Source organism: Lathamus discolor, chromosome 12, assembly GCF_037157495.1.
Source record: "Lathamus discolor isolate bLatDis1 chromosome 12, bLatDis1.hap1, whole genome shotgun sequence".
NCBI classification, from domain to species: domain Eukaryota; kingdom Metazoa; phylum Chordata; class Aves; order Psittaciformes; family Psittacidae; genus Lathamus; species Lathamus discolor.
In genome coordinates this window covers 10,872,314-10,896,977 of record NC_088895.1, presented here as the reverse complement: position 1 = coordinate 10,896,977, position 24,664 = coordinate 10,872,314, and the positions used below count along the sequence as shown (strand labels likewise).

The following is a 24,664-nucleotide window of genomic DNA, read 5'->3' as shown; positions in this document are numbered from 1 at the left end:
TGTTCTTGTGATGGATCCTGTGCAATAAACACAAGATCCAAATTACAACTGCCTTACATAACTTAGTTCCCATCTTTAGGTAGATCGGGACAGGATTTGAGTTTTATAATTCAGTTCTGCTATTAGAACAGACCAGACCACCTTAACTATGGGAAATCCTGCATTTGCAGCCTAATCCATAACTGGGAACAGGTTTAATGTAACTGCTGCAAAGTATGAGAATTTTAATGGTGAGTCTAGAAAGTGAGAACATCAGGCTTAGCTAAGTGATGAGAGACTTACGTTTGCTGGCACTGAACTGCATAGTGAGGGGATGGCATCTGTTATAATCTAATTTTAAGTAGAGAAAATAATAGAGCACAGAGATACTTCTGTTTCATAAGGGATGCAGCACTTGTGCATCAAATGAAGTCTTGGGTTGTTTAACAAATGTTCCCTCCTCCTTAAATGATCCAGACCTCATAAGGAAATATTAATTCCTACTATGAACCTTATTACTATCATCAACATAAAAATCCCTTTTTAGAGTTTAACATCTCTTTCCATCACCTTATTTTGTATGTGGCCCAACCATAAAGCAAGAGTATTGTCTGCACAATAGTGGGTATAAATCAACCACAAATAAGTTTAGTCTGGAAATCAGAGGGAACAGCTTGCTGATGGCAGTTGCAGAGGGCAAACAGCAGAGCTATTTTCCTGAGCATGTACCATCAGTTCACCAGTGGAACTGTGATCTCACAGCAGTGTACTGGACAACATGCCCTGTTTCTGCACTGTGGCTCAGTACACCTGCAGATGCTGACCTCTTCTTGTCAGTGCCACAGAGGCACACAAGAAGTGGATGCCTTTGTCCGTGTGCTGAGCTGCTCTTTGACTCATTAATAGCCAATGGAAACCAACAACTTTATTTACGTGGTCAGGAAATTCTCAAGGACTATGACGTGAATGACTGAAGATCATCACTAACTCAGAGTGCTCACCACTGTCACACTGGTGTGTCCTTGAACTTGTACCTGAGGCCTGACCCCTGCTTGTACCTACCAGTGGCTGTACATTCAGGCTGCACACTAAGTACGTGGAGGAAGGACAGCCCTGTGTGCAGCATGGTCATTGCTAGAAGCCACCAGAATCTGTCAACAAGGAGAAAAAAAATCTGCAACTGCAGCTCATACAGCCTTTCTTTTTTGGTTTGTTTTTTTTTTTTTTTTTACTTCACATGTTGGGACATGCAAGTTCTCACATGGAAAATGGCAATACAAAAACCCAAACGAAGTGAGAATTCTGTTCTCAGTAATTACACCAGTAAAGCAGAGTTATTTTGGACTTACGCTGCTTTAAGCACTTTGCTACTTCTTGTAAAATTGAATTTAGATGAATAGATTCAATACAAAATACGGTTCTAAGCTGATCAGTCCTTTAAAAATTAAATAGCTTTAATTTAAAAATTGTGACATAATTTTAAATTAAATTAAATTTACTTAAAGTATTTTAAACGCCCCCACAATTTTCTGATTCACCTGAACTTTTTTCAATTCCTCTTTTAAAATCAAGTATTTTATTAATGGAATATGTAATATTTCTTTTTGCTGTTAAGTGAACAGCATTTATACATCGATAAAAGAGTCTGTGCTTTCGAGAGTACAAAGCGAAGGTTGCCGCATATGATCAACAGGCGCCATGTGTATGTATGTGTGCAGGAAACTAGGACTGTCTAAAAGAGCAAATCCACACTACACTGACAGATTAATTAGCATTATGCTTCAGTAGGTGCCCAGGAGAGCAACACCTGTAATTTACTACTGAACAAACCCAGCACGTCTAGAGAAGATGCTGTGCGCCAGCTGTTGAGGAAGGACAGCGCGCACTATCAGCACACAGACCAGGAGACACCCAGGCAAAGAGTGGATTAATGGAACACGGGGAGTTTGCAGACCTTAAAAATAAAGCTGATGCCAGATGTCATCTCTTGTAAGGAGAGTGAGTTATTTATAGCAGCTGCACAGTGGCATAAAAGAACAGAGAAGCCAGTAATTCTCACCTGTGCAGAAGGTTTTCCTTCCATTGGCCATCAAGCACAGCCCAGCTCTGTGTGACTTGTCTCTGCCTTCTTCCCCAGTCAAGCAAGAACTTAGGAAACCAGGGCCCTGCTCTCCTCTTGACATAGAACCACAGAGATTAACATTTTGAGCTGCTGCTGTTTCTTAATTCATACTGGGGAATGTACAACAAAATCTTACAGCCATACAACACAGTACAAACAGTCCATTATTCAATGGAACCCCTGTATTTCAAGGTAGAGTACCCTATGAATGAAATAACTTTTTATAGCGGATATGCTCTTTTCTGAAATATAAATCATGTGCACTACATTGAAATACACTATAGTGTATTGTGAAATGCATACATTAACTGCTGAATCTATAACACTGAATATGTATATACATCACACCCAAGGTATTTATACAATATAATAAGTCTTAGATGTATAACATAATGAATTCTGTTCAAAATAAACTGTAAGTTAAGACAATGAAAGAGAACTTTTATATCTGTGTAATTTGTATGCTGATTAAGTTATTCAAGCCTCAGTTTTCATCTTTAAATGTGCTCTTAAAAAATCCTTATTTTCTATAGGCAGATGTCTGAAATAAAGACTTCGCTCTTCAGTAAAGAAGCAACTGAAAGTCTGTGAAAGAAACAGATTCTGCTGGAGAAATAAACACAGTGTTCATGGTTTTTTAACACTGACTAAACCATTCACCATTTATGCTGGTCAGGGTGATCTGGTTGGGTGGGGGGAGATGTGTGCCTGCAGTGTGAACAGTCAATTGGCAGAATCACCAGCAGGTGGAACGCTCGTGTGCCTCCTTGCTCAAAGCAACACAAATCACCCGATTACACAGTCACAAGGATTCCACCCAGCCTTCCTGGCAAATGGTGTCCCAGCCCCCTCTTCCTGCAGCGAGTGATCCCTTCCCAGCACCAAACGTAAGGAACAAATGACCACTGGCTTGCAGAGAACAGCAGAGAGGTATCTCTGTATTCAAGGGTAACAAATTTCACCCATGTGTGACTCATCATATGTCAAGTACTTGATTCAGGGTTCAGAATTCCCTTATCTATCTTCCCCTTAGTATCAGTCTCAAAATCATTAAGTGACCATTGACCTCATCACAAGGGCTGTACGACAGGAGCTTGCTAATGTCAAAATAGGAAATAGAGCCTCAGATTCTAGCTTTTGCTCAGGGTTTTGGAGGTGGTTGCAGAACCAGAAACACAAACTGTCCCGGAACCTCCCAGGGTGATCGGGCCTCCCACAGACAATAATACAGTGCCAACATTCAGGAGGGGACTCCATCTTTTTTCTGCTTGCAGCTGGGCCACGTTTGAGAGCTGACTGTACAATCTCACTGCAAAGGTGTGGGCTGCTCTTGTGCTAGTGGGAGCAATTCAACATCACCTGAATGATTTAATGATCACTACTGTAATTTCTCAAGTACTGAGTTGTGGTTTTATATAAAGTCAATTAAATGAGTGGATTGAAAACTGTAATTTAGGAAGTGCCTCAGAGTACCTAAACTTTAATGTGCATCAGACACCAATTCCATTCGGTCACCACAACAGTAAAATAAGAAACATTTTTCATAAAGGACACTCTTTCTGTACTGCCAGTTATATTTGGTCCCAGTTTGACCCTTACAGTGACACTCTTCCCCTTAACAGCATCTGACTAAAGAGGTGCCAGCAGATCTACTTACACTGCAGTACTCCATTCGGTGTAATGAAAGGGATCAGACTATGAGCTTTTACAGAAAAACAGTCTTTGCAGTTATATTTTACACACACACACACCCCCGTTCAAAACAACTACTGTATATGTAAATTTTACCTACCTCTGTGTGTGCGCTATGTAGTGGAAAATAATTACCTGCATTCACCTGAGAAAAAACCAGCCCAACAAATACAGCTTTTCTGTCTCCCAAAAAAGTCAGCCCTCAGGATTTAGCAGGCAGAAGGCCCACACAGTGATATTTGCCACAAATTAGATAGGCCACATCCCAGAGGCGGTCTCAGCTGAAACTCCCACTGGTCTTGTTAGGAGCTGGACTGAGGCAGGATCAGACAATTGCCAGTCAGGTTTGGAGCCCGAGAAGCTGGCAATGTCCTCATGTCACACAAACTGGACCCAATTGGTAGTGCCTCCAGCCAGTACCAAGCAGGCCACGACACATTGCAGTACATGGTATTCATGGAGCTGAAGCTATTAATTCTACACCCTCCCAATCTATCCTGAAATCTTATCCCCGAGTTATTTCCTGTGCTGAAATAGCACAAGAGCAGAAGTTACAGTATGCTGTGAGTAGGAGATACTCTTGGTCCCACTGGAATTATGATGGCTTTAACTACGATCAGGATTCTCTGGTATTCCAAGTATCGCTACCAGGCAAACCAAAGCCCACAGCAGTTGTACTGCCCCAAACCTGACCCAACCTATTATATATATAAAAATTCTATGTATAAAAAAGTCCTCCTGATTATTGTTCCAGACTTCATTTCCTCTGAGTACATGTGCCAGTGGACTTTAGAGTGCCTGTATTACCATGCATTTTGTTCATACTGTGAAACTAGTACTGTGTAAAATAGATTTTTTAGGTTTTGCTTTTTTAGACAGTTCTAGCTTAAAATGGAAAAAAGTCCATTAAAATGCATACTAATTCTTCTTGGGAAGGGATCCATACATTATGCGCACCACACTGATCTAGACATCAGACAAAACATACCATCTAGTGTGGATTAATACACTGTCTAGTGTGGATTAATGTCAGACCTTACCTCTGAACTGAAGTTTGTTTTATAGTTGAAGTTCATGGTCTCTAATCTTTGCAGTGATTCTCTTATCATAGCAAACACCACCTATCATGGAAGGTGCTTAAAAACCCAGAAGCTTGAGTTAATTGTATCTTCTTTGAAAAGAATAAATAAACAGAAACCTAAACCCCCCATAAGAGAAGCTGCTCTCTGAAAAAGCACAAGGTGGCATTACTGTTCATTAGGAATTAGTAACTTATTAAAACATTCAAAAAATTACAACATACATAAAAAGATGTCACTATACTGCAGGCTACATATCAGCCTTTCACTTGAGGTAAAATGCTCCTTCTTCCGTGGGAAATTAATTTTGACAATTACTTTTATTTCCAATAGCTAGATTAAGAGCATGTTTTATTATCAGTTTAATTCACTTCTGGTTTACAGTGAGAGGTCAGAGTCAATACCCAGACAAGCAGACAAACTATGTAAAAAGCCACCTACCTAGTGCAAGGAAATTGAACTACAGAACTAATAACTCTTTGCCTAATCATAGCTAAGCATTTGTTAATGTTTCCCCTTGGTTTATTTAAACTGGGTATAGGTATCTTTTAATTCCTGAGACAGTAGATAAGGCATACTGATACCACTTAATACTATGCTACATATGCATGTAGCATACATGTATACATACAGCATCACTACTGGTATGTAGCTGATAGCACTAAATTAGCCAATTTAAGTGAAAACGTTGTAGGGTCTTAAAAAAAAGATTAAAAAAATTCAAATCACTTACTCACTTCCGAAAGCCTGATTTACACAGACAGGTTACAAGAATGTCAGTTACAAGAATCTCTTTTTCTAGGTGAGTTTAGCAAGGACTGAAGAGATTGATACAAACCAAGCAAAATGAAGAACTTTATCCAAAGCCAGAGAATGTTAATTCCATTGACATCAGTTGCTGACTAAAACGGGTCAGCTGGAATCCCACCCGCTCTGCTGGAAGCACAAAAGGCTGCTCTGCTGTAAGCACTTCAGGCCACTGAAGAGGAAAGACAATGCTGGTACTGCTGCCCCCTGACCTTACCTAAGCCTGCCTGCAGAGCAAAAGAAGGGGGCTGCACAAATGGCAAACAGAGCCATGCTGCGCTCTTTTTGACTCATAACCTTCCAAGCAGGAAACGGGCAAGGGCTCAGCAGGGGCTGGGAGAAATCAGAGACTGCCCAAATACCATGAGGTTGAAAATACCCATCATACTGTGTATGCTGCCTGTGTTGACTCTCGGCTAGCTCTGGCACACTGCAGAAGAGGGTTGCTCAAGTCCTTTTCTGGCTTTAAACCATCTCTAATGCATCACTCTAACTTAGCAAATTGTTTAAAAGCACCAAAGCACACATCGCCAAAATACACACTAGGCGAAAGATTTCAGATTTTTAGGGTTTATGCCAGAAGAAGCTGAGCACGTAACTTTAGCCATTTAATTTGCTGCCCTGCAAAAGCTGCATTCCTCTAGATAAGCCTTCTAAAAGCCAAAGTTTCTAAGGGCATTCCCTAATTTGAAAGAGTTCATATTCCTGCACTTCTTTCTGTTGACCCCACCAGCAGAAAAGTATATTGAAAATGAAAAGCTGGCAGCTTACCTGATCGCAGCGGAGATGTAATGAGCCATTTCGTGATTCCCGATTACTTTTCAAAAAGAAAGATGCTGAGGTACTCCAAGATTCATGCAACCGCTCCACTGCTGGGATGCTGTCTGAAGTGGCAGGGAGCTGGGTGTCCTTAGAGGGACGTGCCTGCAGGCAGAGGCGGATGTGAAGTACACCAGAAACTGGACAGAGGCAACACAGAAGGAGAGAAAAACTTCACAGTAAGCGCAGCAGCCCGGTGCGCTGGTGAGGAGTTTGCACATCAGTAACAAAGTATAAACCAGCTAGCCCTTTGCTTAACAAGTTTATCATACACCCAGGAGCCACTGTGGCATTCCTGAGACAACAGCTTCCACTTTCAACTAAGCTTCATTTAAATAAGGACACTTGGCATAGTATTTCTGAAGGCAAACACAGATCAAAGCAAGGATTTTGCTGTACGTTCAGCTGCTATTTAACTGCGCTACCTTTTTTTTTTTTACTGCAGCTTACGTTGTTATGCTCTTGGTCATTGTAACTCATGAGGATGTATAGTATTTTAAAAGGAAATGCTAGTGATCTGACACAGCACTGTGTGCACCAGCAATCCAAATAATGGAAGTATGTTTTTGCCAATGTAATACAGTTTGTAAATGAACTAGTTCCTTTGACTTGCCAAAAGGTGATGGAATGTCCCTACCCAGAGTCATACCAGTGTTTGGGGCTGCCTTTTGCCTTCATTTTCTGACATTTTGAAGTATGAAAATTTTGAAATTACTTCATATAAAACCTTGGAGCCACTCAATCTGGCCATAAATTTGGACTCATTCTTAGAATAATGCTTATGTTCACAGGCTCTTTTTTTAGCAAGGATACAGGAGTCTCTATTATAAAAGAATCACAGAATGGTTTGGGTTGGAAGGGACCTTAAATTAGATTACCTAGTTCCAACCCCAAAGAAGTCATGTGTCCCCCCAACCCTTAGGACCTGAACTGGCCTCTAGCAAACAACACTCTTCGTATTAAAAATTCAAGCCAGATAGGAAAAAGGCTAGTATGACTCACATTTAAATGCCCTGGATCTGCAGGTCACGTAGATGTGAAGTGTTTCTGCAGCTGGCAATTTTCATGGGTTAAGAAAATATTCTACCATCTTTGTTGGAAATCCCTTTCAATGAAAGGTAACATCACGTAGCACTCTATTTTTTTCCTGCCAAGAAAGGAAAAGTAGGGGTTAGAATCACTGATGTAGCCACATCAGTACAGACACTGGGAATAGTTCGCATTTCCTCAGTTACATCATCACATAGTCTGTAAATGATGCATCATGCAATTATCTGCACACTGTAAAAGAGAAAACAGAGGAAGAGATTCACAGCTTGCTTTTTTTTCATGAATGGGGCAAATGTGTTAGTAGTGTGCCAGATCTCCTAATTACTTAAAACTGTAAGCTTTCAGCTGAATCTATTTCTGCCTGGTTTCATCTCTCTTTTAACACTACTTTTATACAGAGGTTGTCTTTACCGTGAGACTTGTTTGTCTTTGCAGTCAGGGAAAAAAATGTCCCAAACAAAAGATATTGCAGTTGTGTTTCTACACTGCAGCAGCCCTGAGAAAGGCAGCAGTGATGGACCCTTCTGCTGTTCAGGAAGAGCACACAGGCAGGAAGAAACACAGCAGATACCAGAGTCTTGTCTCCTTGAACAGTGTTAACAAGTCTCCAGACTCGGTTGAGACTGAGGCCCCAGTAAAAAGCTACTCAGATTTTCAAATCGTCTTTGGCATCTACATACGTTTTGACATCTCTTACAGTACCCAAATACCTTTAACAATCTTTTAAGGACAAAGAAGACTAAATCTTCCTGAAAGCTAACAGGGCTCATGTTCCCAGGTGCCCCTGGGTAACATGCTCCAAAACATCATAAATGATTTATGACCTTGACCTACCAGTCAGGCAGCACTGACATAGTCAAATTTGCAGGCTGTTTGCTTAAGTATTACAGCAAGAAAAGCTTGTCAGAGCCACAACAACAGATACCTATCACTCACTTTGCCACTTATACTGAGAAGCATTTGGTTCAACTACTTTGCTATTGAGCAGTATTAGCTTTGTTCCCTTTCCAGCAAAAGAGGGCACTTGTCCATACACCTAAATTAGAAAACACATGCTCTGTCATTTCTATTGTAGTCATAACTTAGCGATCCATTAAATATGAACCAGTTCACTGAACAGAGAAACTAAAATGATAAACAAACTCCCAAATTAGTAAAAAAAAATAATAATAAAAATAATGCTTTCGGCAACAGCTTTTTATTTTTAACTCCCATCTCAATGAATGCATCCAATTATTTTCAAAACCATGCATCTGCTTCCTCCTTCTCTTTTGGAACAGAGATGCCTTTCCAAAGAGTGGAAAAGCTACTTAGCACTGAGAAGACCAAATCTGGAGTAATTTTTTCAGTTCTGGACGCCCCCCTATAAGAAAGACATGGACATACTGGAGCAGGACCAGTGAATGGCGACTATGATGATTAAGAGACTGCATCAATTGACACCTGAGTCCAAGCTCAGAGCTGGCACTGCTCTGCCTTGAGAAGTCTCTGTCTCTCAGGGGCAATCACAGAATCATAGAATCCCAAGGGTTGGAAGGGACCTCAAAAGATCATCTAGTCCAACCCCCAATCATAACATCTGTAAGCACCGGATGGGAAGGAATAAAGAAGATGGACCCAAATTATTCTTCAGACTTTTCAGCGAAGGGACAAAAGGCAAAGGGCACTAATTGAAATACAGAAAAAAAATATGAGGTAGTAAACACCTGACACTCAGGTATGGCACAGACAGAGTAGAACCGTGCTTTGCTATGTCCCTAATGAACCAAATACACTGCAAGGAACAAAGAACTAGGAGTAACCTAAACTACAGAAAGGAAAATGTCACTACAAGAGGCCTGGGCAACATTAGCTGCTATACGTCTTGGCAGCTATTATTAACTGTGCAACCAACAAGTGCTTAGTACAGAGGGTGTTTTGTGCAATGTAACACAATTTAAGATTGTTTCCTGAATTACCATCTAGTACTAACAGGCAATGTACAGACACATATGGAGACAAGAAACCTCACAGAAGCTAGGGAGTAAATGCAATACTGAGCCAGAGCTCAATACATCTCACACTGTGTCTGCAGGGAAAGGGCTTTTTTTAACGTTAGCTGCACAGTGGTTCTGGTTAGGTCAAGGCTACGAAAGTGTGTGGGTGAAAACCTGCTGCACACTGGTGCTGGGTAGGTCTAAGTGCATTTAAAAGTGTGCATTATGGTCCTGTTCTACCATGTTTGAAAAATGTCTAAGTCACAGAGGCAACAGCAGGGTGGAAAGAGGAAGACAGTAAAGGCATCATGATTCAGTGCTAGCCAATAGCCCCACAAGTTTTTTGAGTTCAATGATAGTTCAGCCTCTGCAGAGACATCTGTGTCTGAGGACAGCTCTAACAAAGAATGGTATTTTGGAAGCCAGAAGAGCCTGGAGTCATGACGGTCTGAATATGACAGCTCTAAATAAAGCTAACAGGACTTGTTTCTGCTCCCACAACTGCTCACCGTGAAGGTACAACAGACAGCATCCCACACTGTTCACCCCTTGAGGAGTGCTGCATGCAGAGCTCTCAAGCTGGTATGGCCTTCTTTTGACAGTGGCTTCCATGAAATGCTTTCTCCCCTCCCACTGTAGATATGCACTACTGCCCAAGGGAGCAGAGCCCTGGCTGGCTGCAAACCATCTGTCTTCTCTTGGCTACAGATTTCCCAGCAGCAGCAGCAGCAGAACAGGACCCAGATCAGACCACACTGCTTGGTTGGTTCCTCATGGCATGTTCTGACTGTCTGATTTAAGATGTTACAAAAAGGGCTATTTTTAGTGACACATTTTGTGCATTTGCCTCCTACAGAGGCTGCCTACATTTGGTGCTTCACTGACCCTGTTCTAATGTTGGATGCACCTTGGATATCCCTCTCTCCTTTGGTGTAATTTCAGGATAAATTAGAGGAGACAATATACAGTGAGTTTTTTGCGTCCCTTTGCAAACACATATCATCTGAGTGGAGCTTCAGTGTGCCATTGACAGATTATTTTCTGAGTGGCTCCTATTTTTGTGTATGCCATACTCAGGTGTTAGCACATCCTGGCGCACTTGAAAAGGTAAGCAACACATTTTGCTATCTTCTCTAGGTATTTCTGGACTGGTTTTGTTGAGATAAGAAGGTCTTTTTCTAGCCCCCTTCACTTTTCTTCTTCAGATACTGTAAGAGGCATAGCAGCTTTACTAATTTATTTGCAGAAACCATTGAAGATTGCATTTACTGTGACCAAATCCCCTTAAGTAAAATATAAACCACTACTTCTCTGACTGTAAAGCCTAAATCAATAATGGACATGAAATCATCAAGTTTAATCTCAAACACAGTGAACCCAAGTAATCACTCTTCTTGATATAAAACTAATTCTGTTTGACAATAAAATACTACTATTCTGTGCCATAAACCAATGGAACAAATAACTTTCTTAACCCTGACAGTTGCTGTCCAGAATCATTACATCTCCTCTCCTTAGCAATCAAGCATGTCAGTATACCACCACTTCAGCTCAATTCCCCTTCTATAAAACACATCACCTGCACCAGAACTTTGAAAGAATTTCCTTTTAAGAAAAGTGTTACGGTATCTTCTCTTCTTCCTATTTGCCAAAACAATACAGGTTGTACAAGAAACACACAAACAACACTGAAGATATTCCTTGGCATACAGCTAGATTGTTTCTCAAGGCTAAGTGTCGGTGACAAATGAATCTGAGCCCCAAATGCAGGTATCACAAAACCCATAATCAATAGCAGTGAGGCTGAGGTTTCTTATGAATGTGCATCAATATAATTTTTCCAGGAACTGCACATTCCTCTCCTATGCTGGCAAACAATGACTCAGAATTCGGAGGGGTTTGCCACATGGGCTGCTTTGTAGGCTGGTGCCTAAAATGCTGCAGCATTTGTTAGGACACAGGAGACTGAAACACATGCCAACACCCAGCCCAGCACATACGGATGTCTGCAGGCACATGTTAAGAGTCCCTGGCCATATTCTTGTCATGTTTCTCTTAATTAGAGCTCCTTGTGTAGTCTTGACACCAACTCCATAAATTCCTAATGTCATTGATAAATAATACACCTGACACCCAAGACATAAAGGCTGCCTCAGCTGCCCATACACTCCAAGGCCTGCTGTTACAGAAAACTGAGCCTCGTAATCTTTAGGGTGATAGGCAACTAAAAAACAAAACACTATTACTCCAGAAAACAGGAGTATTATCTAAGTAATAACTTGTCCTTGCAATAAAATGGAGGGCAGGACAGCAGGATGGGAAGAAGGACCAACTGAGCAGATGCACCCAGCCAAGGCAGAGAGAGCTTCTCTGCTGCAGCTTTGCAGGGGATGGGAGGGTAAGTAATAATATATATGTAATAATGTACTTCCAGGTATTTGCTAGAGAAAAGCTAACTCTTTGCCAGCTCACATGTCACATGCACCAACAGAAAAGTTCAGAGGGTATAAACAGTTCTATTCCTTGAATTTCCTTGCTCTATAGTCACTGAATCAAGAGATTCCATATTATTATTAATTAACTTTGTATCACTGAAGTGTTGCTGCATTGAGGAAGCTTTTCAAAAACATGCATTTTTTAAGATGCAAATATGCACCACCATCTCAATCATTTAAAATAACGTGAGGGAACACACTCCTTTTAACTGTTAGCATTTAACCCCTGGGTTGTTATACAGCCACAAATCAAATCAGGAAGACTTATCTGAAACAAGATCTGCAGGTCTTCTCACCAGTGCTCACTGGTTCCTAGTTGCAACTGGAAGAAATTATGTGATAATCATCTTATGAAGTCTCAAATTTTGGTAACGTCTTCCATGCTTGCAATACTGTTTTAAAGCATGAAGCCATGACACACTTTTTAGAGTAGAAACAATGTCCAATTTCTTTTTTCCACTACTGGCAGAATAGCTCACATTCAGATCAGCACTAGATAGATCCTTCAGTTTCCCAAGCTTTCAAAGCTCTGGATTTTCAAGAGGCTCTGCTTACATTGAGACATCACAGGAGTGTAGAGCTAATTCAAGCAGCTGTGATTTACCTGTCTAGCGTAGAGTCCCTGCTCTTGAAATCTTCACTCAGGGGTTTATTATTTTTGTCAAAACTCTTCCAGTGAATAACTCCACATAATAACAACCAGGCCAAAGAGCAGAGTCTGATCCAAGTCAAATCCATTCCCATACATGTCTGTGAAAACCTGATTATCTCACTGCTGAAATTCTGGGGTGGAAGTTAGTGAACAAGAGCCAGGGGCTGTTATCATCTTGTTAACATCAAAGCTTGATTTCTTCCCCATCCTTTCAATATTTCTGAAAATGCACACTCTGTCAGAGTCCTTGATAACAGTTTGGTATCTCTCAAGCTGAGAAGTTTTAATATTCTGTGGCTTGTTTTTTTTCCCAGCACTTCTTAATTTTTATGGAAAAAAATATTTGATACGGTCATTTCATTGTGAAAGGAGGAGCAGGAACATGTGCTATTGTGTGTGCAAAAGACATGTTCCAAGTAAGTGTTGTAATTTCATAATTATAAATTTCGGGGGGTAACTAAGAGGAATGTATAGCTTTGAAACAGAATGGGCTTTACATTCTGTGCAGGTGGGATTTGTTAATTTCATTTTTTGCTTGGGCCTTGATATTTAGATTAAGGAAGATCTTAAAAATGGAACAATCAAAAGTCTAATCCCTTGTCAGAGAAAAAAAGAATGCCTGTTTTTTTTACACTTGCAAATGTATTCAGAGTGATAGTGTAGATGTATAATTATAAAGATTCTGAAAGATCATGAATTTAGTATTTTAAACAACATGCCAGATTTTAAATGACAATTATGGCTTTCTATGGCTCAAGAATCAGCATGCTATTTTCTGTTGGAGAAATACTTATCAGTACCACGATGGCATTCTGGCAGTAATTACTTAGAGCCTAATCAGAAATAGATTTCCATCCAGTATTACCTACCACAAATGATGCAGCAACCTGTCTGGCACTGAGGTAGAGCTTGATCCCTCTTCCTTGAAAAATCATCCTTTTTTTTTTTTTTCTCCTTTTTTTCCCCCTTTCTGTTTTTCTTTCCTTCACTGTACTGCTCCTCACAAGGCTGGATACATTTGCAGTTTGGGCAGGTGGAACAATGCAGTCCTGGCACTAGTACTTCACTGTGTCCAGGACAGCATTTGTCCTGCCAGGCAGTCATCTGGGGAAGGGAATGACATAAAGGGAAGTGGGATTACTTTTCCCATAGGTGCACTGAGCTCCATATTGAATTGGAAGCATGTTTTCCAGCTTCCTAACATGTTCCTCTTTTATAACAGGACAGAATCAGAGCTGATAAGACACCCACTCGACAATATTCAGACACCCTGGCAATAAAAATGCTCATGTCTGCACTGAGAGACCTAGACTCAAGGACTGTTTTTGAAGTGGAGGACTTCTACCTGATTCTCTGTTCTACTTGCACTAGACAGTGATTCTTCTCAGCTGTGCCACTGTCTACTTGAGAAACCTTTCCCAACAAAAGATTAATCAAAAATGATGTGTCCCTGTACATCCCAGTGTGTTTTCACAGACAGTTCTAAAGAAAATGACCAAGACAAGCTGCAATATGTTATTTCTCCACAAGTGCAGCAGGAAGCTCCAATTCTGTTTTCTATATAGCAACAAGCTCTTTGACTATATTCTTTTTCCCAAATTGCTATCTGCCCCAGTCTGAACTGTCACAGCACACTACACACAGTTTTATACCATGCCCAGTCAGAAAATCTGATGTTTCTTTGCTGCTTTTAATTACTGGTGTTGATAAATGCAATAAGTTCTAGTGGGTGTAAATTACACACAGATCTGTAAACAAATGGTATGGTTACTCTACACAGTCTATCACTGTCAGCCACAACTTGCTCTCGTGAGAACAGAAAAAACTTAGAAGTACTCAGCCCTTAGGAATGGTGTATATTTTCTCATTCATATGGATCAGCAAGCCATCTGTGATAGTGTCAAATAGGCCAAGTAAAAAAAGGGGAAAGTCTCCCCAGCTCCCAGGTGATGTTTCTACACCTGAAAAAGGCTGGTTTGTTTAAGCAAAATGTTCCATTTAACACTACAATCACAATGAAATTTCACTGAAAAATACTTGAAAGGAAATGTTTTAATTAGTTTTCCTTCAGAGATGGTAAGAAAACATGTTTAAAGGTCTTTTAGAAATCCAGGTTTTATTTTGATTTCTGAGTCTCAAATGGAGGTTTCCTATTCTCCTCCTTCACCTCAATAAAATTCTTGGCAAGGGAGATATTTTGGGGAGAAATTTCTAAACCACATGGTTTTTTCCACTTTAGAGTGAAATCAACATGGGATTGTCTGAATTTCCTGAAAAGCCCAAATTCTGAGTTTCAGCTAATATAAAAAAGCCCGTCTATTTATTGAGCCAAATACAAAGCCTGGTGTAACCCTGCCATGGTAATTGAACTGCTCCAAGAGTAGCCTTGACTCTGTTTCCTCACCAAATGCAAGAAACTAGGGTCTGGGCCACTGTGGTTGGAATATGACAGAAGATACCCGCATGAAAGAACTGCCAGGACCTTCACTCCATGTTTTAGGCATGACATAAAGAGGCTGCGCAGGTTACCCACCTGTGATTAAGTGGATTCCAGCACCTGCTGAAAGCTTTGCTCAAAACAGGATAAATTTTTAATCCCTCCAAATTGACTCTGCAGCTGTAGAAGGTTTCTCTTTCTTTTGTAAAATATTGATAAGGTGGGAGCAATATTCTGCAGGGAGAAAAGATCAGCATTAAAAGCTAAATCTCTACCTCCTAAGCAGCTACCATTTTTTATGGGAGTTGTTCATGGATTATTCTTAATGGCTTATCTTCAAAATGTCTGTGTTGGCTATTTTTCCTGATGAGTACCCTGACTTTCTAAGGCGATGATGTGAGTCATCTTGTGCACTTTGAAAGGCTATGACAACATAGGCAAAACATGTTGTGAACATCTTGCGACATAGATCACAGAGTTAATAATAAGCTCTGCTCTCCCCCGTCTTAAATCCAGCATGCTAATTTTAAATTTCTCCTAAAGAGCAACTTTTCTTCTCTAATTTGTATTTTCTGCTAACCCACTGCCTTTCTATGGTCTACATGGCCATGAAACAGGGCAACCCAGACATAACAAAGCAACTCAGAGAAATTTAACTAGTGTTTTCCAGTGGTCCAGGAAAGTTTAGTCTAAGTCTTTATCCTAATCAGAACCCGCAGAGATTTTTTTAAAATCCTCTTCTCCTAATTATTGTTCACAGTTAATACCACAGCAGTACTCAGAATATAGGTGGTGGAATATTTTCCAACAAAATGCATTTTCAGAAAGTAAAGCAATTGAAATTGCAGCTTAAAATGAGATCATATTGGCTTTGATGGGTTTTATGGGAAGGCTGGCCAAGCCTGCGATGGAATTTACGGTCAAAACACAGAACAAAAGTACAACCTGACTGCGGTACGCAGTAAGGAACCAGCCTCTGCCCTGAAGTACTGTCATCCCTGTCTCATAAACAGAGAACAAGCCAAGTGATACATGGTCATACGCAGAGTTTCAGCCACAAAGAACTAAACTCAGAACTTCAGGACCTTCTCCAATGTCTTTTACATGAAATCATCATTCAAATGCCTTCTAGCTGACCAGATGTCTAGCACAAGGTCATACCATAAACTGTAAACAACCCTAAGGATGAAACCATTGATCTCCTGTTCCTAGTTTTATTATCTGTTACACACTCTTCTACAGTCAGATTTCTTCTGCTTTTATTATTTTGTCAAACAACACGCTTTTTTCTTTAAAACAAGTTTCTTTTCCCTCTGGTGTAACAATTAGTGGTATTTGAAAAGATCACAGATGGGTGAACAGGCTTGGAGAAACCAAAAAACAACCTCTACCAAAATGTCCAAAATGTGTGAAGCGATCCTGTCTATCTGATGTTAGATAAAAATGCAAGTACTCACATTTCCAAACTAGAGCTTGTTAGAATTCTTTTAATTAAAAACATGAGAAACTTTTTGCTGTCTGTACACTTGTTAAATATTTCAAAATGTCATCTTTGAATTATCAGATCATCCTAAAAACTTAACCCTTCTCAGCTGCTTAATTTTCATCCATTCCAATGTTTTTCATGTTTCTATAACATAAAATTACTTGTAATTTCAACTGTACTTATAATTTATGTTTTTGGGTTGAGCTACTGCAAAACTCTGTGTATGTTGATGAAGCAGCTGTCACTGAAGAAATGTAGAGAAGGATCAAGCACAGATCCATTCGCCTTTTTTCCTGTCAGAACTAGTTTTCCAATGGAAAATTCAGTTTTAAGCAATAGCCAATTTCTGCAGAAAAAGTTGTTTTCTCACTGAAAAGCTGAATCATCAAAACACAGTGTATTTTGATTCTGAAATACTGCAATTAAGCTCTGCGAGAACTGTATTCATTTGCCTTTTTCCTATTCTCCTCTACGACTCCTGGCCTACATCTTCCAGGATGTGGCACAGACACTTGGCAGACAATTCATTACCTACGTTCTGGTGAAGAACATGGTAGGATGTAAAGCCTGACCCTGGAACTAACACTACAGAGAGTGGCAAATTAGGAGAAGATGCAATGCCTATGAGAAATTGACACTGCAATAAGATACATAAAGTTTTATATATATATATATGTAAAATTAATCTAAGTAATACAGAGAAAATTTCCACCTTTCACTGAAAATTTCACACTTGCAAAGGAAGTTGAATTCCATTTTGTGACTGAATCCAGGTAAAGATTCTGTTTTTAAGGCTGGATTTACTCCTTTCTTAACTCAGGAGTAAATTCAGGACCAGAATTCTGCAACGAGATAGTTTTGGGTGTATTTCCATTGCATGTTCATGCGCTGAATTCTCAATCTGGTTCCTGCCACTACTGAAGACTTAAATCTGATTTTTGAATACCCCGCTTTCCGACACTTGCCAGTCCCTCAAGGGCCAGCTTGTGCAGATGACTTCTAACCCAGGCATATATGCTGTTTAAATACCCCTGAGCCACTTTATCTAACATTGCAAGTACCCTCCTTCTGACACTGTCACAGGTATATGTGGAACTTTCCCTACTCCCCATCTGCTGTCACCTACGTTTATAACTGAGCAAAAGAATTTCTCACTCTTAGCCCTACTATGCTTCCACCTCACAACTTCTCAAGTTTAAGCAGTGAGAAAATAATTTGAAACTGAGAAAATCTCTTGAGAGTTTTATTAATTGTTAACAGGTAGCTGAAAATGAGCATACCAATGGCTGTGCTGCTGCTGCTGAGAATTATCATTTCACCAAGTATTAAAAAAGACTGATAGTATAACTCTAATAGAGAGTCGTAGTTATTAAAAACATCCTACTATGAGACAGAATCCAATACAATTCCAAGTCTTTTTCGCTACCTCTTTTGATTAATTCTGGCTATAATGCTATAATAGCTTGAGCTAATCTAAACATGGCTGTGAAGCCATACCACAAAACCTAAGTTTTGTCAGGTTAGTTTTCAGCTGGATCAGCCCTCTGCACCTCACTTTACAGCTGCACACACAAGGGACTGCACAACCAGGGGCAGGAAAGCAGACTCCATCACTCAGTTTTAGCTGCTATGTAACCACAACTTGGAATTTACTAGTTCCCTTCCCTTCTACTTCTGGTTGCATAATAGCAGACCTTTGGATGTAGGACTATACTCTGAGAAGCATTTAAACTGTTACTGTTAAATTGGCCTGTCTGCTAGCAGAAGTGTCTAGGGTAGCAGGAATACTGCCAAAACATCATGATGTTGCAGCAAAACGCTAACAACATTTATCCAAGACTTGTAAATCACATTGCAAAGATCACAGTAAGTTTACTAAATGCTAAACTTCTTGTTAGAGCTGCACTAGCAACTCTATTTCAGGCAGAAAATGCTAGGGCCAGCCAATCTGGGAGCTATGGTTTTAGACCAGGTCTCCTGTCTTACTCGTATGGTATCAATGAACACACCATCTTGCTCCACAAAGAAGGTAGGAAAAGCCTCCTACTCAGCAGTTTACTAGGGAAAAATGCAAGTATATGAACAGTTGTCACTTACTGAAAGGAACATTTTATTTTACCCCAGGCCAGGTGAGTGTCTCCAGGCTCTCAGCAGGCTCCAGGTATTGGCTCTAATGTTAAAAGCAGTCCCCTGGGTTGGAATGACTCAGGTACAGAAGTACTTTGTTCTTCTGTAACACCTGATCCTTTGGCGTCACCACTGAGTCCAAACCTTTCTTTAATCTACCATGTGGGCCAAAGGAGAACAATTTCATTCGGATCTAGGTCTCTGTTATAACACTGCTGCTTCCCTCAGTGAGAGAACTAAGCCATTTCCCTCAGCTGACCCTGGTCCAAATGGGTCTGTAATTGGAATCAGAAAAAGGAACATTCAGCTGCAGTTAGCAGTGGATTAATTATTAAAGGCTAAAGGGCTCCACAGTTATTAATGTTACAGTGTGAATTTCTCTCCCTCATCTGGGGAAGAGAGGGGACTCTGCAGTGCTGTTTTAGAATTGACAAAGGTAGTAACACAGTTTTGGTTCTTTCACCACTGTTGACACAGTCACCAAAGTAACTGTGTCAAACAAAAGCATAAAAGAACGTGCTTCTCTTTATTGCTGAGCTTCCTCAAAGAGTTCACTGCAGCACTTACAAGAACAAAAGCACAGCTGTGTATCCCTGGAGGGAATGTAGAAATTGTGGTCTTCCTCTGGGATATCTAGAGGTCCTTCTGTATGCCCTGATCTAAAAAAAACATTTATGTACATACCTACTTTGAATATCTCTATGGAATTTCCCTTGACCTAATTAGGTATTTTGATTTCAGTGAGATGACGGCATATGATTAAGTAATTTTGTATGGTGTTGCAGTAGTTGTGCCATGCAATCCAGAGAGACACAGGATGCTCATAATAGCTTGTATGGCTGTTATTAATTTCCAATTAGAAAACAAGTATATTTAGGGATAAATATTCTGGATTCTCAAGCCAACAACCCTGTCACCAGTTTTATTTTCTTATGGCCCCTGTATATGTCACTCCAAATCCTACTCTCTGCTCAGAGAAGCTGTAGCAGTGCTAACTTGACATGAAGTGGGCAGAATCTGAGAAGCCTGTAATAACTGCAGTTAAGTTTTGCATATGGCAGCACGAAGAATCTGGGCTTTCTCCAAGAAGACTGTATGAGAAGTCACTATAAATAACTTACCCTGTCTGTGTAGAACAAACCCATGTTTTGCACATTTGCCATAACAAACAAGTCAAGTCATATGTATAAATAGCATTTCTTTTTCTTTTGGAAGACAGAAAAAGGGAAGGTGTTCCCTCTCCATTTCACTGAATTCTCATTCCCTCTGTCTCCCAGTTTCTGCACTGCCTTTAGTCATTCTGTAAACACCCATCACTCTGCCACTACACTAACTTATAGAGACAGGGAGCTGCTCCTAGTTGGACCCCACCAATTGGTTATTTTCAAAAACCCAATAACTACCTAGATTACAGCCCTATGTTTGCACCATTTCTTGCACTCAACAGCTTACAAAGACCCCAGGCAAGGGATGTTGCCACCTGCCTGACACCACACAGTAATAATGACCTGCTGTTGGAGCAGGGCTGAGATGTCTCTCTGCAGTGTGTGTTCTGCTGGGTAGCAGTGTCACTCACATGGCACCGAGAGACAGCACCTCAAAATATGCTCCCTGGTCAAGAAGACCCATTCAGAGCAAGTCAAAATACAGATCATGCAGAACCATCAAAATTCAAACCTTCAGAATATACCTTTTTTCCCACATTGAGAGTCAAATATGATATTTTCCATGGGACAGCATCTGAAAGGCTTTTAAAATTATTACTTTTAAAAATACTAAAATGTTTCTTTTTTCCTCCAAAGTAAATCCATTTAATTCTTGAGAGTCATGGGAACAAAAACCTATAAAATTAAGAATGCTACTGAAATTGCATATCCATAGAAACTAATAAACTGAATCAACAAGGTAAGGGAAAACAAGCTAAATTGCAATTATAAAGTAAAACTGAGTAATATACATTTTTCTCCACTAAAAATTCACTGAGAAGCGACATGTGCCATGAAACATTTCAATTTCAGCAAAACTGCTGCTTTCAATGGAAAACTTCCATCCAAGCACCTCTGAAGTGTTACGTGTTGGGTTTTTCCAGCTTCCTTGCAACACGAGTGCCACCCGCTGGCTGCTGCAGCGCTGCCTGTGCACAAGCCCTTAACACCAGAACACCCCAACTGCTTCTCTAGGGGAAAGAAGCCCCCAGGGTTCTGGTCTTGTCCTGCAATCACTACTGACCAAAACACTGCAACTGAAGAGCTGACTTCTCTTCCAGAGCCTACTAAACAACAGAGTGTATTAACCAGCTTGATACAGCAGTGACAGCACTGCAGAGGATGGTGTCTTGCTGATTTTCACCATCGCTACAGCAGCAGAGGACTGCTACCTTGTCTCCATCTCCATAACAGAACATCAAAGGGAGCTGCAGTGTCATATGCCAAATATCATTAGGATATTTTATCTTAATCTCTGCCAATCAGTATCTCAAAATAATGGTTTTTTTGGAATAGCATAAGAGCAACAACAATATAGCATCAGATCAAAGGTGCTCACTCAGTATCCTCCCCTGAGAGCAGGTACAACAGACTGCCCTGACTAAATGTGCAAGAAATCAGGGAAGTGATCCTACACCTTTAAAAACCCCCGAGCTCCCTCTGGAAATCAGTGGTTCAGTGACTTTTTCAGCTGGAAACTGCAGCCAGGTCATTTTCCTTAAAAGCCACACTTACCTAGCCAATCTCTCATGAATTTGATTGAGACAATTTATACTTTGGCTCCTACAACATCATATGGTACCAAGATCTGCAGTTTAATCACAATTTCTATAAGAAATTAATTCCTCTTATTTGTTCTGAACCAGCACTTTGACAATGTCACTGGGAACCCCTGTATCTTGTGTTATAAAAAACAATAAAGTAAAGAATAACCATTCTCTACATGCCTGCTCCACCTCCTTCTTAGTTTTACAAATCTCCCACCTACTCCAGCTCAAGCTGGTAAGTGCTGCCCTGTTTAATTCCTCCCTCTCTGTAAACCACACTCTGCCTCTGAGCATCTCCATGCCTTTTTGCAAACTTTTGGCACTATCCATGTGTGGTCTGGTGGCAAGTGCTGTCCACAGAGTTCCAGCTCCATATGGGAGCACCACAGACCACAGGGCAGCACAATTACTTCTACTCTGATTTCCCTGTTCATTCCTATAATTCTATTTACCTGTTGGACTGCAGCTAGCACTGAGATGTATTTTCCAAGAGCCACCTTCTCTATCACATCATTGCCCTCTTTTATGCTTTGAGCCAGTAGCTTCAAGCAGCCAGCCAGAGCCTGGATTAGGTTCAGGACACTAAATCCTTGCCTGGAAAGATGGTCAGACGCTGCAGGCTGCCTAGTGTTCCTGGATGAGCCCAGTATCACTATTACCTTAATAAATGCGAGAGGCAAATAGAACCAAAAGGCTATGACTAAGCAGCAGGTCATATTCAGGGCTCAATTCTGCAAACATTTTAAGTTCAGCATTGCCTTGACTTAGGCTTTAACAACTTGGCTCTAAATTCTCCCTATATCAGAGATATTATTTGTACTCATGTGGTGATGATTTCTTCACTAAAGCAATCTGCTGCATGAGGCAGAGTGCAAGAATTGCCATTTTTTAAATGAGCTCAGTATGTTAATGCATACTTTGTCAATGTTTTATTAAGTAGCCAAATAAGAACATGCAGAATCTCAGGTCTGGCAGTGTTTTTCCAGATATTTACAATACCAGATATTACTTTGCTACATACTCCTGCACTTCAGTAATCTCTAGGATGTCTGCATCTAGCACATTACAGTCTAGTTTCCTTGCAGTTAAAATGAGCTAGACAACTACTGCACACCAGAGGCTCAGTCAATTCACTGGACCATATTCACTCCAGATGTAAATCTACTGCAATGGATTCATATCAGTGTGAAACAAGGCTATCCTCTTTTTGGAAAAGGTGCTTTTGTAAATGGATCTGTTAATAGTGTTATCTGCAGATTTCTTTGCTTCTGCTTTGATGTTGGATCAGGTGATTACTTTTTGCTAATTTGCATTTTTTCTTGTTTATAATATTTTTGTTAATTTCATGGTAAGGGAAATTTAAACACAAATCTAAATGAGAATTCTGAAGCAGCTGTCCAAGGATGTCAGGGGATTTACAGCAATGTGCAGATTTTCCCTTTTCTTTCTGTGTTGTGTGTCCTTTCTCTTCCCTTATTTTAGTATCTGTATCAAACTACAGACACTAATCTGCATTTTGTCTCCCTCCTATAGCTTTCTGTATGCACTATAACCATTTCTATGCAGCAAATCTGCCTTCCACCTGCTTGTGCCAACAGACAGGCCCAGAATGGCCGAGTCTGGCGTTAACTCTGCAAAGTTACGAGGTGCTGCTCAGGAGTTGCCTTCTCTTGCTCCTTCAATCATTTATTAAAATGACCTTGCACAGTGGATTAACCGACTTTCCATCTCACTTAACATCACAGAGCAAACTGAGACATGACATGCACAAAGCAGGCTTCATAAAATGTGAAGCCTCTTTTACTGCCTCCTTTCTGTTACTACTCCTGTTGCAACTCTGCCCTTGAATCCCCAGCTCTACCACTTACAGCAGAGTTTACATAATTCTATACTTATCTCTATTTTATGATTCTCATTTATGTCCGTTACCAGATAAAATCTTGTGAGTTGACTCCACAATGTTACCATTAATACATAATTCATGATTAATAGCAGCCATCCAAGATTCAGACTCTATTATGAAAAACACAGCAAATGACACCCAATTCTTGCCACGCAGAGCCTGGCAATCTAGGCAGGCAAATACTGGAAGACAGTAAACAGAAACACAAAGTGGGAAAGCATTATCAAAGAATTTACAGCAGGTCAGCATTCCAATCCAGCCTTTACCACTACAGCAATCACTGCCTCAGCTCTAACTCTGACTCAGGGCCTGGTTTTGTTTTCACAAAAAGCCACTTGATACTTTGCTAGTAATTCTGAAAGCAGATCAAGCAGGAAAGAGGCAATACTGAATGTCTATGTGTGAGTTAATACGGCTATACACTTGACAGGAAGCATTTGGCTCTTACAAAATCAGACCTTCAGTTATCGAGCTCTATTGTACACTTCCCATAACACAGAGGGAGGTTCTGATGTCTCTGCAAAAACTGTGGTGTCTCTCAGGTGACGTTTTCTCAGAACATAAACATAAAAGAGAGGTGAGATTTCCTACTGTAGACCTGTTTGGCGCGAAGTCTTCACATATTGGTATATTGCCCCCATTAATGAGATTCCTCTGTCAGGTTTAGACAGTTCTTCAGATTCATCAGATGAAGAAAGGGGACATTTCTGCTGACAGCCTAGATTCTAGCCTGTCTCTTCAAAACTGAAGGCATTAATATTAGATATAAACAGATAGCTCTAACACTGTCTGTCATGGGAGCCAACTCTAGTGACATCTTCAGGAGACCCATTACCACTAGCTTCCTCCAAAGCTTTCTATGTCATCCTGTAACGTGGAGGCAAATTGCTTGGTACCATCACACTTTGAGAAAGATACTCTAAAGGCAATCTCTGGGACATCAGTTTAGACTTGTACTCTTCATAAATCAGAAAAGGTAAGTAGCCTTTCCATTCAAAGTGTTGTAAAAGTATACTCCTCTCACAAAAAAAAAAGAAATCATTCAGAAAAAGGCAGATAAAAAGCATCTATCATTACCAGGAGATAAAGCTAAATAATGCTTCCAAGTTCTCCAGTGACATCATCATCATCATCTGTCAGTTTGCTGGCTGGATCCATAAGCCTGTTAAGACACTAGCTCATACAAATCCTGCTTTTTTCCCTATTTCTCCTCCCTAACTCTAATAAATGCACAAGCTCTCATCCCCACAAATAACTCTTTTGCCCCCAGAGCACAAAGAGAAATTTG

At 40.3% G+C, this 24,664-nt stretch overlaps 1 long non-coding RNA gene across 2 annotated transcripts in view; it reads right to left on the bottom strand.

The window, feature by feature from the left end:
• The window catches only part of LOC136020851 (uncharacterized), a 72,370-nt gene that overhangs the window by 20,798 nt on the left and 26,908 nt on the right, over nucleotides 1–24,664 (bottom strand). For both annotated transcript variants that reach the window (XR_010615520.1, XR_010615521.1), the window contains exons 2-6: nucleotides 7,501–7,645; nucleotides 6,451–6,603; nucleotides 4,834–4,929; nucleotides 2,039–2,154; nucleotides 1,042–1,130 (exon numbers count right to left, since the gene is read on the bottom strand). This is a non-coding gene — a long non-coding RNA (uncharacterized LOC136020851). The remainder of the gene's footprint in view (nucleotides 1–1,041; nucleotides 1,131–2,038; nucleotides 2,155–4,833; nucleotides 4,930–6,450; nucleotides 6,604–7,500; nucleotides 7,646–24,664) is intronic.